Raw genomic sequence first — 10,756 nt, forward strand, 5'->3', positions numbered from 1 at the left:
AGCTTGCGTGATGTCTGTTCACCACTGGGGGCATGTGGCGCAATTTCCTCGCTTGTGGTGGCCTCAGATAGCCACTGAGTGTTGCTCACCCATCGCACGTTCCTGCTTCTTCATGGGGCTTGGCTGCTTTCAGTTCTATTGCCTTCACTGGACCTTGCTTGGCCATTGTATGCTTCTCTTGGCCGGGGAAGCTCTGGGCTTCTTGGCGCTCTCTAAGGGGTTCCTAGTCCTTCTCTCCTCCAAGCCAACAGGCAGAAAATGTGGAGGGGCTGTTGATTCCTGGGGCACAGGGTATTTATCGCAGGTCCTCTTTCCTCTTGGTTCCTTGCCCCTCAGTTACCTAGTAACCTCCATTGCAGGCTGTGTTGCCGGATTGCTTCATCCTTCACTGGATATACGCAGGGGACGGCAGATGTGTCATGAAGCACACCTCTTTTGGCTTATTACCAAGGCATTCTCCTGTAGAGACAGCAGTCTGACACAATGGGCTCTACCAGTCCTTCTTTGTGGCAACCGTCATTTGGGGGAGAGGCTCTCTCATGTATCTTAGAGCAGTTCAAACAGAGGCACTGCCAGTCATGCTGTCTTGTGCTTTGACCAGTGTCGCTGAGGCTTTTATGTTGTGCACACTTTTTCCCTGGGCTGGTGGTATGAAAAAGACAGTTCCTATATCCCTTGCTATGGCTCAGATGCCACCATTCACTTTGGCCGGGCCAGCTGTTTTGTGGTTGCGGATGCCAGTGAGGCTGGGGCTTATTGTCTGTTCTTGTTGGCCAACTTTCTCCCCTTCAGCTGGTCTGTATGGGGGTACACCATGCCTTGGGGTGCCATACACAGCCACTCTTGCGGGAAGGCTGTCACCAAGGCATCAGCTGCCTCCTTTCAGAATCCGACACTCCTCTGGTGAGTGGAGAAGTAACGTGACTGCCATGTGCTGCTGTTGAGGTCGCTCCACCACTCACTTCTTGCTGCGAGGTGTGCAGTGTTCCTTGTGGGCGGGTGCATGCACTTACCACACCTACTCAAGAGGCCAGCGAGACGACAGGCAGCAGCCTGACCTGCAGGCATGGGCGTCCGCAGAAATTTTTCCAGGGGGGCCTAACCTGGCAAATGAAGGGGCGTGGCTAATGTTAATCAATAGGGGCGGGGCTAAAATGGCAGACAATCAGGGTCGGGTAATGCTCAGGCCAAGCTGAGAAAAAAGTGTTGAATTCTGCATTTGAAACTGGACAACAATTAGAGCACAAATGAACCCTAAAATTACCCCCCTTGCCCCTTAAAACTCATACATTCCCTGATCCCTAAAATTGTCCCCCTGGCACCCCAAAACCCATACCCAACCTGAACCCTAAAATTATCCCCCTGGCACCCCAAAACCCATACCCACCCAGAACCCTAAAATTACCCCTCCCCTCCAAAAATTCATACCAACCTTAAACCCTAAAATGACCCCTCTGGCCCCTTAACACCCACACCTGATCTGAACCCTAAAATTACCTCCCTGGTACCCCAAAACCCATACCCACCCTGAACCCTAAAATTATCCCCCTGGAACCCCTCCTTTAATCTATTTGTATTGGGCCTCTTGTTCTCCCATCTGGCTTTGATTCTGTCCATGTCTTTTTGTCTGAGATGTTGCTTCTTTTGGCTATTCCATTCTATGGGAGCCTTACATATAGCCACAAGAGTTCCTATTATTCGACCATGAGACACCCATTTTTTCAGCATCATAAGAATGAAATCCTGAGATGACCATGCTGAGAATGATTAAAGTGTCTTACCTGTTACACGTAGGCAGGGCCACTGGAATTATGTGGCAGGGGAAGGCTAAATTATGGGTCTGGGTTGACTAAAGAATGCAGCAAGAAAAGGTAAATTATGTGGCATGAAGCTGCACATTTTGTGAGTATTATTTAATTATTTTGACTTCTTAACACTTGTTAACACTGTCTGGGCATAGAATGTACCTTATTGGTACCAGTTTAACACCAAACAAATGCAATAAGCAACAGAAAGGTAACCAATCAACCTTTGGAAAGGATCTTCCACTGTGTGCCAGCACATGTTGCTGCTTTTTTAGTAGGTTTTGAACTAGAATATATATATTTTTTAATCTGCAGATTATTTAGCAGATAATGGATTATTTGGCAAATCAACCAATATGAGAAAAACACAGTATCGGCACAATCACATAATTACAGTAGCCCGATCCATAGGTCCCTGCAGAAGCAATCATTCTATCATTTGAAACCATCAACATACATATGAATGTTTTATGAATGAATGAAACGATGCATAGAATGTTCTTTCATTTAGCCAATGACAAGATAAAACTTTTCTTTTGTTAACTTTTTCCATTAATTAATTTTTTTAATGTAATGCTGCAAATGCTGCAAATTTTTAAAAGCCTCAAAGCGGGAAGAAAATAAAGCATAACCTGAGTGAATCTGTTTTCTACTTTTGTACACTTTGCAATACGTTTCTGTTACATCACTGTTTTCAGCTCATAGGAACCTTGTGATGGGAGCCTGCAGCCTCTTTAGCGTGAGTGAAAGTGTTCACAATGTCTGTGATGTTTGTTTATCTAAGCAGCTACTATCCCTGCAGAATTTATTACCACTCCTCAGGCCTGAAACTAATGTATGTCAATGTTATTAATATTAAAATAAACAATGAGGTATAACCCACGAGACTTCATACCCCCGTGAAACATTAGAGTGAAAAACTTATTTTTCAGTTTTTAATGGCCTGGGGTGGGCCAGGGTATTCCTTGGGAGGGCCTGGCCCACCCTCTAGAACCGGACCTGGTGGGAAGTATGCTTTAGCAGCTCAAACTGGTGATTGTCATTCGGTATGTGATAATCAGCCACAGACAAAATGACAATGGGCGTGAGGGGCTGCGAGGAGGAGTGTAAGGTGCCCCATCAGGGAATTGAGGCCTCTGGCAGGGAACAGCTCTGCTCCCTGCAGGGCCCAGAAATACGGACAAAAGGCGTCCGTAAAAGCATGTGCATCCGCAGTAGAGGCAAGGAGGGGCACTCCGGGGGAGGGGGGGCAAGCGCCCCTCCTTGTGCCCCGCGGACGCCCATGCCTGCAGGAGTTGCCAAAGCACTGGCAGTACTCCTCGTCAGGAGATCCCTTCGGGCAGGCCTCTTACCGGTGTCTCAGCAGGTGGGTGCAAGCGAGGCACAGGCATGAAAGGCTTTATGTTGCTGTCTGTCAGGATCGCTAACTCTCTCTCAATGCAGTGTGACGGTCGCAGGGGCCTCAACAACAGAGCAAAACAGTGCAGCAGACTTGTGGGTGCTGGATGGCGTGCCGCTTTTCATGCCTTTAACAAACATATTTTGTGCTATTCGGTGCGGCTGCGTAGAAAGGGGAGGAGGGGGGCTCATTCTCAGGGGACCGTCACCGCTCTCCTGGCTGTCATGCTCCACCCACTTCTAGAATGCTCCTGTCCACTCTGGCTTACTTTTAGCATCTGTACCAGCTTTTTAGGTGACTGCCCTGTCTCACCTTTTGAGGCTAGCGCCCCATTCACTTTCTCCCGCTGCCCACCACTTTACGCTATCTCTCTGCAGGTGGGCAGCAGCAGATGTGGAGAGTGGCCGTGGAGGTGGCTGGTCTCCTTCATTACCCCCTCTTCAGCACACCTAGACTTGAGATGGGCGGATCATGGCCGCAGCGCCGATCCAGCTTTCCAACACCTTCTCTGTACGTTACTATAGGGCCCGTGGCTGATGGGGTCAGAACCACTTGTTGCGTTTGTAAACTAGTTGGGTGCTAGGCCCACATACTTGAAAATAAAGCACACTGACACAGTAGTAGGGTACTGGAATCTGGCCCAGAGCAAGTGCGGCCAGCCCCTTGTATTAGCAGGGTCACCTGATCGGTGACGCTTGTGATGGGTGGTGTTAAGTGTGTAACATCCATCTCCTGAACACTAGAACGTGTCCCGCCGGACACTGCAATTTTGAGTGGTGCCACCCAGTGTTGGTGTGCTCTGCGTGCAGCTATACTGATGTAAGTCTAGCATTGATGGAAGGGGGTATCAAGCGTTAAAGTGACTGCCTTGAAATACACTATTTAGTATTTCCTGACACACTACCTTAGGCATTATGCTACCAAATTTATAACTATAGTTTGTGCCACACAACCGTCTGCTTCTTGTCACAGCGGCTACTGCATGCTGCTTCAGAATTTGAAGCTCTGTGTTTTGCCATCAAATTAAACACTCAGCTACTGCAGCCTCTTTGTTATTTTATGAGGTGCAGCTCATATTCGGAAGGCCTGGAAGACTTCTACTTTTAGAGTATATATATGTGCTGTACATCAATTATTTCTTGTTCTGTTTAACTAGTATTGTTTCACCTTTGAAGGGGATATAATATAAGATAGTATCACTTCTTCCCGCTTGCGAATGCTCTTTACCATGATGCAACCTGGCAATCAGCCTCACCTTTATTACAAAATACTGGGTAACAAACAACTAGATTGAGGAAATTGATGGGGCTGTATAATAAATATTTGATGATTGCGATTTATGGGAACTATTCCACCTGCACAATGAAAAGGAATCCTATTTAACTTATTAGGAGTTGAAGATCAGGAGAATTTTGATCATTTGCAACGCAGTTTCTATGTTGAGTGGTACGCTACGGTACTTGATAGACTGAAACTTCACTTTACACAACAGCTCCATGGAGTTATGGAGAGATTTAATCGATGTCACTAAAAGTATTGAACGTTCTACCAAATCATTTAAAGTGCTCAATGAAGAGAAAAGTTTGTAGGGGAATGTTAGACTTGGCATCTTTTGGAATGTTTCCCCTGAGTTTTTGCTTTCTGAGCTTCTGGGTTTGTTGGCGTAACCTTTCAGCGCACTTTTCGCACTGCTGATCAGTGGTAAAGTGCAGGCGCTCTCTGTGTCAATTGTGTTATGGATTGGTGTTTCCACAATTGGATATTTGATTTACTTGTTAGTCCCTGGTAAATTGCACTGAGTGTGCCAGAGCCTGTAAATCAAATGCTACTCGTGGGCCTGCAGGACTGATTGTGCCACCCACGTGAGTAGCTCTGAAAAGGTCCCTCAGACCTGCCATTGCAGAGTCTGCGAGCAGTTTGTAACTGCCATTTCGACGTGGCCGGAGCACACACTTGCCATTCCCTAACCTTCCCTTTTCTTACATGTCAGGCACCCCTAAGGTAGGCCCAAGGTACCGTTGTGGGCAAGGTGCAGTGTATGGGAAAGGTAGGACATCCCCAGGTGTGTGACATGTCCTGATAGTGAATAACAACCAATTTCGTTTTTCACTATTGTAAGGCTATCTGTTTTCATAGGCCGAAATGGGCAGTTTGATTATTACATTCTATACCCCGGGAACAAGGTAGAAATTCACGTTTAGTATGCCTGAACTCAGAATGTTAAAATACATCTTTCAATGAAGGTGATTTTTACATTCTGTGTTTGAAAATACCACTTTTAGAAAGTAAGTATTTTCTTGTTTAGTCATCCCGTGTGCCTCTGATGGAATGTGGATTGCCTGTCTGGGTTTCGGATGACAGAAGGTTGGGGAGCAGGAGGCCTCCAGATAGTCTAGGTAGGGTCAGGAAAGGGCTGAATATACCTGGGCTGCAATGGGCGAAGGGGGGGGGAGATTTCCTTGCACCTGATGAAGCGAACTTTTAAAATTTAATATGTTTTTGTTTGCTGACTTGAACTCCCATAATTATTAATAATATTAATGAGTGTTGCATGTTTTTGTATTAATTCAACCTAGAATAATGTGCACCTTCATAAACACGCGGGATTAATATTATGTGCTCTTGTTGCATTTGTCAGTACGTGTAAATAATATATTAACTTTGTCTTTTCGTTTTGTCAACATTAACTGCGGCTGATTAAAATATTAGCATGTGCTTATTTTTAAATGTGCTCTTGTCCATGTCGTGTCTTTTATGTGACAGAGTTTTGTTTATTTCTTGTGCTTAAAGCTAGGTAACATAGACTAATGGGTTAACATTAGTGAAGGGGGTGGGTAACAGATAATTTTCATTACTCAAATTAATTGATGTTTTGTGTTTCCTTTCATACTAGAGTCTTGGTAAAAGAGGCCTGTGGCCTGTTCTAAAATGGATGTCCCCGAAGTCCTGTCGAGATGGGCCATGCACAGCAAAGAATGAATAAAAGCGTTTTGTTCATAATCTTCGAAAAACAAATACGTGGAATTGAACTGTGCAGGATGTGCCTAGCGTTGTAAAACTTTCTTTGCCAAGGACAGGACATAGTGGCGGAAAAGCTTGAGCTGAGGAAGCAAAGAACTGTTATTTAATAAAATGTTGCGAAGCTCCTCGGAAGAGCTAGTGTCACACGTAGACAATGGACAAGGCCGCTTTAAAAAAAATATGATTTTAAATGAGAAGGCGATGACTTCATGGACTGACGCGTGACAACCAATCATTTTGCGAGATGGTCTGTTAATTGTATTCTTTTAGCTAGTTTTAGATAGAGAAAAGGTATAAAACTTGGCCCCTTGGGAGGAGCTTTGTTGGCTCGTTCCTGTGTTCGTGAGATGCTGTCGGACTTCTGACTCACGTAAGACAACTTTGAACTTACATTTTCCCTATAGGTTTCATTAGTTTAGACAGAGAAATAGGGTTTAGGGAATGAGGCTCAATTTGCTTAAACACTTCTCGTGCTGATTTGATTTGAACTGACAGTCTAAAGTGCCTTACTTAATAAAATGATGCTTATTAAATGCAAATAAAAGAATTCATATTTTGAAAATGCTCTTTACTTGATAATAAAGTTAATAAAATAGATTTTGAAATGACAAGCTGGTCTTAGTTATTTCGAGTCAAGTTACCATTAGTTAATCCATTGCCTAGGTTTTGACTTAATTAAATGTACATTAAAAAGAATGTCAAAGATAAACTGCAGTTGTATATAAATATAAATAGTTTAATGAATAGTTTGATTAATTAGGTCACAAAATTCAGTTGGTCAATTCTTGTCTCTGTCATTTATGAGCCTAGTGTTGAATTTGTGAATAATGGTATCGTGGTGTAGAGTTGTGCATATGAGACAGAATTTCCTTTGGGCCGCTGGATCAATTCTCTGGCAGCAGAGTTTGGTTACTATGGTAACTGACATGTTACATTGTAATTACATAGGATACATGTTTAACACATGTTAAGGTTTGTATAGTAATTATTTGTAGTCGAAAGGTTTTTTCTAGCAGTGGGAAAATTCCTGGTTAAGTGCCAGCAGAGTAGTGTGACAGGTGAAGTTACACAGTTCATTTGTTCTGTTTCAAATTAGTGGTATTGAATATATCACTAGTGTTGTGGACGTACAGCACAAGTTTAGGGATTTTAGGTATTGTACAAAATCAAGGTAGGGAGGAGGAATAAGTGTCCACTTGCTTCCCCTGGGTAAGTATGAGGTTTATCAAAAAAGAAATGGACACTTGTTACAAATCTCAACTTTTGGATAGATTTATGGTATTCTCAAAAACACAATGTTTTGGTGGAATAAGCGGTATATATCTTTCCTCCGCCCCTACATTGTAGTTGTGGCAGTTATCATTGAATACCATAAGACGTGCTGGGTGCCTGCCTCATCCAGAGGCTCCTCTGGTTTTGATTTGCAGTGTCCAGAGATCAATTTGAGTGTGGGTAACAAATGTGGAGACCCAAAACAAGGAATGAAAAAATTAAAAATTAGGTCAACACCCAGATTTTTATTAGAGGTGTAGAACCAATGATTTAAAAAAATTGTGGTACTTTCTTTAGACCGTGTGACTGGGTCTATAAGTATAACATTAAGGATGTGTAGACATGTTTCAGCCCCCTATGGCTCAATCTAAGAGACAAGTAAAGAACAATGCATTAAATGTCATCCCATCATAACCATTTGAGTTTAATTTTATTTTTAAATTATCAAAAGGCACCAAAGTACGTATTAATCTCTAATTAGAGTATTAAAAGTAATTCTATTATGCAATTTCTAGGAAGGAACAATGTATGGCAATTTTGAACTAAGATGTAGAGAACAATAGGAACTGGTTAAGCATCAGGCAATTTTTAACAAAGGGGAGTATATGGGGGGAACTTATATGGCAATGCCCCAATGTGTAAGAAGATAGCTTCAACAAGAAGCATCAGTTGGCCATTAGTATGTGGATACTAGCCGTACAAATTGGCGCTGAGATGGTAAAGCCGGGATGTTCAAATGTCCCTCGAGAAAAGGTACACTGTGCACTGGTAGGGCATCATGACTCATTAATCTGGGCAATCTCATTGTTAATGGAACAATACGAGCAGTATGGCGACAGAGAGGAAAAGTCAATATGGATTCCCTTAAGGTTGAAAGAGATTCGAGCGTTACGCTAGGAAAGAGCTCAAAAGGGAAGTGCGCGGGCGCTCTTACCTTGCATGTAGAAAAGAGGAGGCTCCGTCAGGGGTACAGGCTATATTATCACCTCAGAGCTGTGGAAGGTAACGGGGATACCGATTAACTACAAGTCACCTTACCGCAGTTGGTTTACTGGAGAGAAGAGGAAAGTGTACGTCTGCCGCCATTACCCGCGTTGGGGAAAGCTTCCGCCTCTTGTGCTGACTCTGCCCCTGGACGTGGGGTCAGAGTTAGTGAGGCGTATTTGTAGCGAATCACAAGTTAGTGAAGCGCGAAGAAACACTGTACGCTCTAATAAATGAAAACATACCAATGCTCCAATGTTTTAATGAAAGGTGATGGTAATTATAATGAAATTGCGCAAATTAGAAAATAGCTGAATTTAAGAAACTCATGCGCTGATCATTTCACTTGTAAAACTTTATCGATAATAGTTAAACTGCGTTGGATGGTGTTTTACACTGGTGATTTTCAAACAGGTTAGATGATATACCTGATTAGCTGTCAATGTTACATTATTCTTTTTTATTTATTCACATGTAAGAATAGGTAGCAGTACCTAAGAATGAGGAAGTATCACATCTTAAAATGAGCCCTTAAGTAGGGTGGAAAAGGGAGTGCACCATGCTAATGTGAATAGCTGGACTACTGAGTCTGGAAATGAAATTTCAGGTTCACTTAGGAGACTGGGTTTTAAATGGTGAAATGGTGCCAAGGTATGTTATCATTAAGACCCCAGACATGGGTGCTGAGACGGTTTACCCACCGCTGTTCCTTTTCATACAGTTTTCTCTCAGCATTGTTTGTTTTGTCTGTGAGCATTTCGATCACAGTCCAGCGTAAGTCATCGCACGTGTGTCCTGCTTCAATGAAGTGTGCACAGAGTTTTGTGGTAGATTTTTTAAGCCTGATGTTACTTCTGTGCTCGCCGATACGAGTTTTAATTTTTCGGCATGTCATCCCAATGTAGGTTTTATTGCACGGACAGTTTGCCATATAAATTACGTGTGTAGAGTTGCAGTTCGTGTGTTGGCGCTGAGTCCATGTGAAATTTTCTGAAAGTTGTAGTTGTTTAGAATGAGTGGTATATTTACAAGCTGCACAGTTTCCACATGGGTAGTGGCCTGTGACTGGAGTCATCGTGATGTCCCTTGTAGGTTTCTCTTGTGGTTTTTTCCTTGGCCGTGTATGGACCAAAGTATCCAGAAGATTTTTAGTTCTTTTATTTGCAAATCGCGGTTTAGGCCAGTTGAATTTGCCATTCATCAGGATTTTCCAGTTTTTATTTACCAATTTCTGCATTTCATAGGTAGCTGGGCCAAAGGTTGTTACACATGTAACTAGATCTGTCGGGGGTTCCTTGGGATGAATCTGTAATAGACATGCTCTAGGTTGGTTGTTGGCACGTTTCATGCATTTCTTGATAGTGGTCTGGGTGTAATCACGTGCTTTCAGTTTTTGACTGAGTTCCAGAGCTTGCTCTTGATAATCCTCTTTTTTCGTACAGTTTCGTTTGATTCTTAAGAATTGACTGTATGGTAGGTTGTCTTTTAGGGGTTTTGGATGAAAACTATTGTACGATAGTAAGCTGTTTTTCGCAGTGGGTTTTGTGTATGTTTTAGATTGAAGGGTATGGTTCTCCACAAATTTTAGGATTTTAGGTATGACAAGTTGTATGTATAGTGAGGTTTGCCTATGAAATTGTAGTTCTGAGTATAGGGACTAGTAGCCCGTTTTAAAACTCGTTGCGAAAAGAGTAGTAGGATTTTTCCGAGCTTGAGTGAAGGGTAAGGTAGCGTTGTCTATTCTTACTGGCGATTGTGGATTTCCATTGGTTGGTTAGAGTCCTGCCAAAGATTTCATGTATACATGGACAGGGTTTTCCGTTTTGAATGCGTAAAGATTGATTTTGTGAAAATAGCGTCGTCTATTTCACGAGAGTGAAAACTGGAATGTCTGATAAAACTATCACTTTGTTTAGCGAAACAGACAAATGGTTTGTTTTTCTGTAGTTATTAACTGAAGTTCATTGAAAATAATTGTTTTAAAATGGCGCTGTGAAAATATTCTGTGAAGGAGGGATGAGTTTGCGAAGCGAAGACAGCGAAGCTGCAGCAGCAGTATACGTCACAGGGTTCGCGCTGCGATTCGTCGACATACGTCACAGCAAGCGCACTGATTGGTTCATGTAACAAAAACGAGCTGTTAGCTGATTGGTCCTTTCTGAAAACAGTATTTCCATTGGTTTAGCAAGGTAGTGACGTAGCTTAACCTGATTGGCTTGTTGGTGAGTTTCACGCTCGGATTGGCTAGAGTAGCGGAACAACAAGGAAATATTTA

Source organism: Lissotriton vulgaris, chromosome 4_1 (genome assembly GCF_964263255.1).
Source record: "Lissotriton vulgaris chromosome 4_1, aLisVul1.2, whole genome shotgun sequence".
Taxonomy (NCBI): Eukaryota; Metazoa; Chordata; class Amphibia; order Caudata; family Salamandridae; genus Lissotriton; species Lissotriton vulgaris.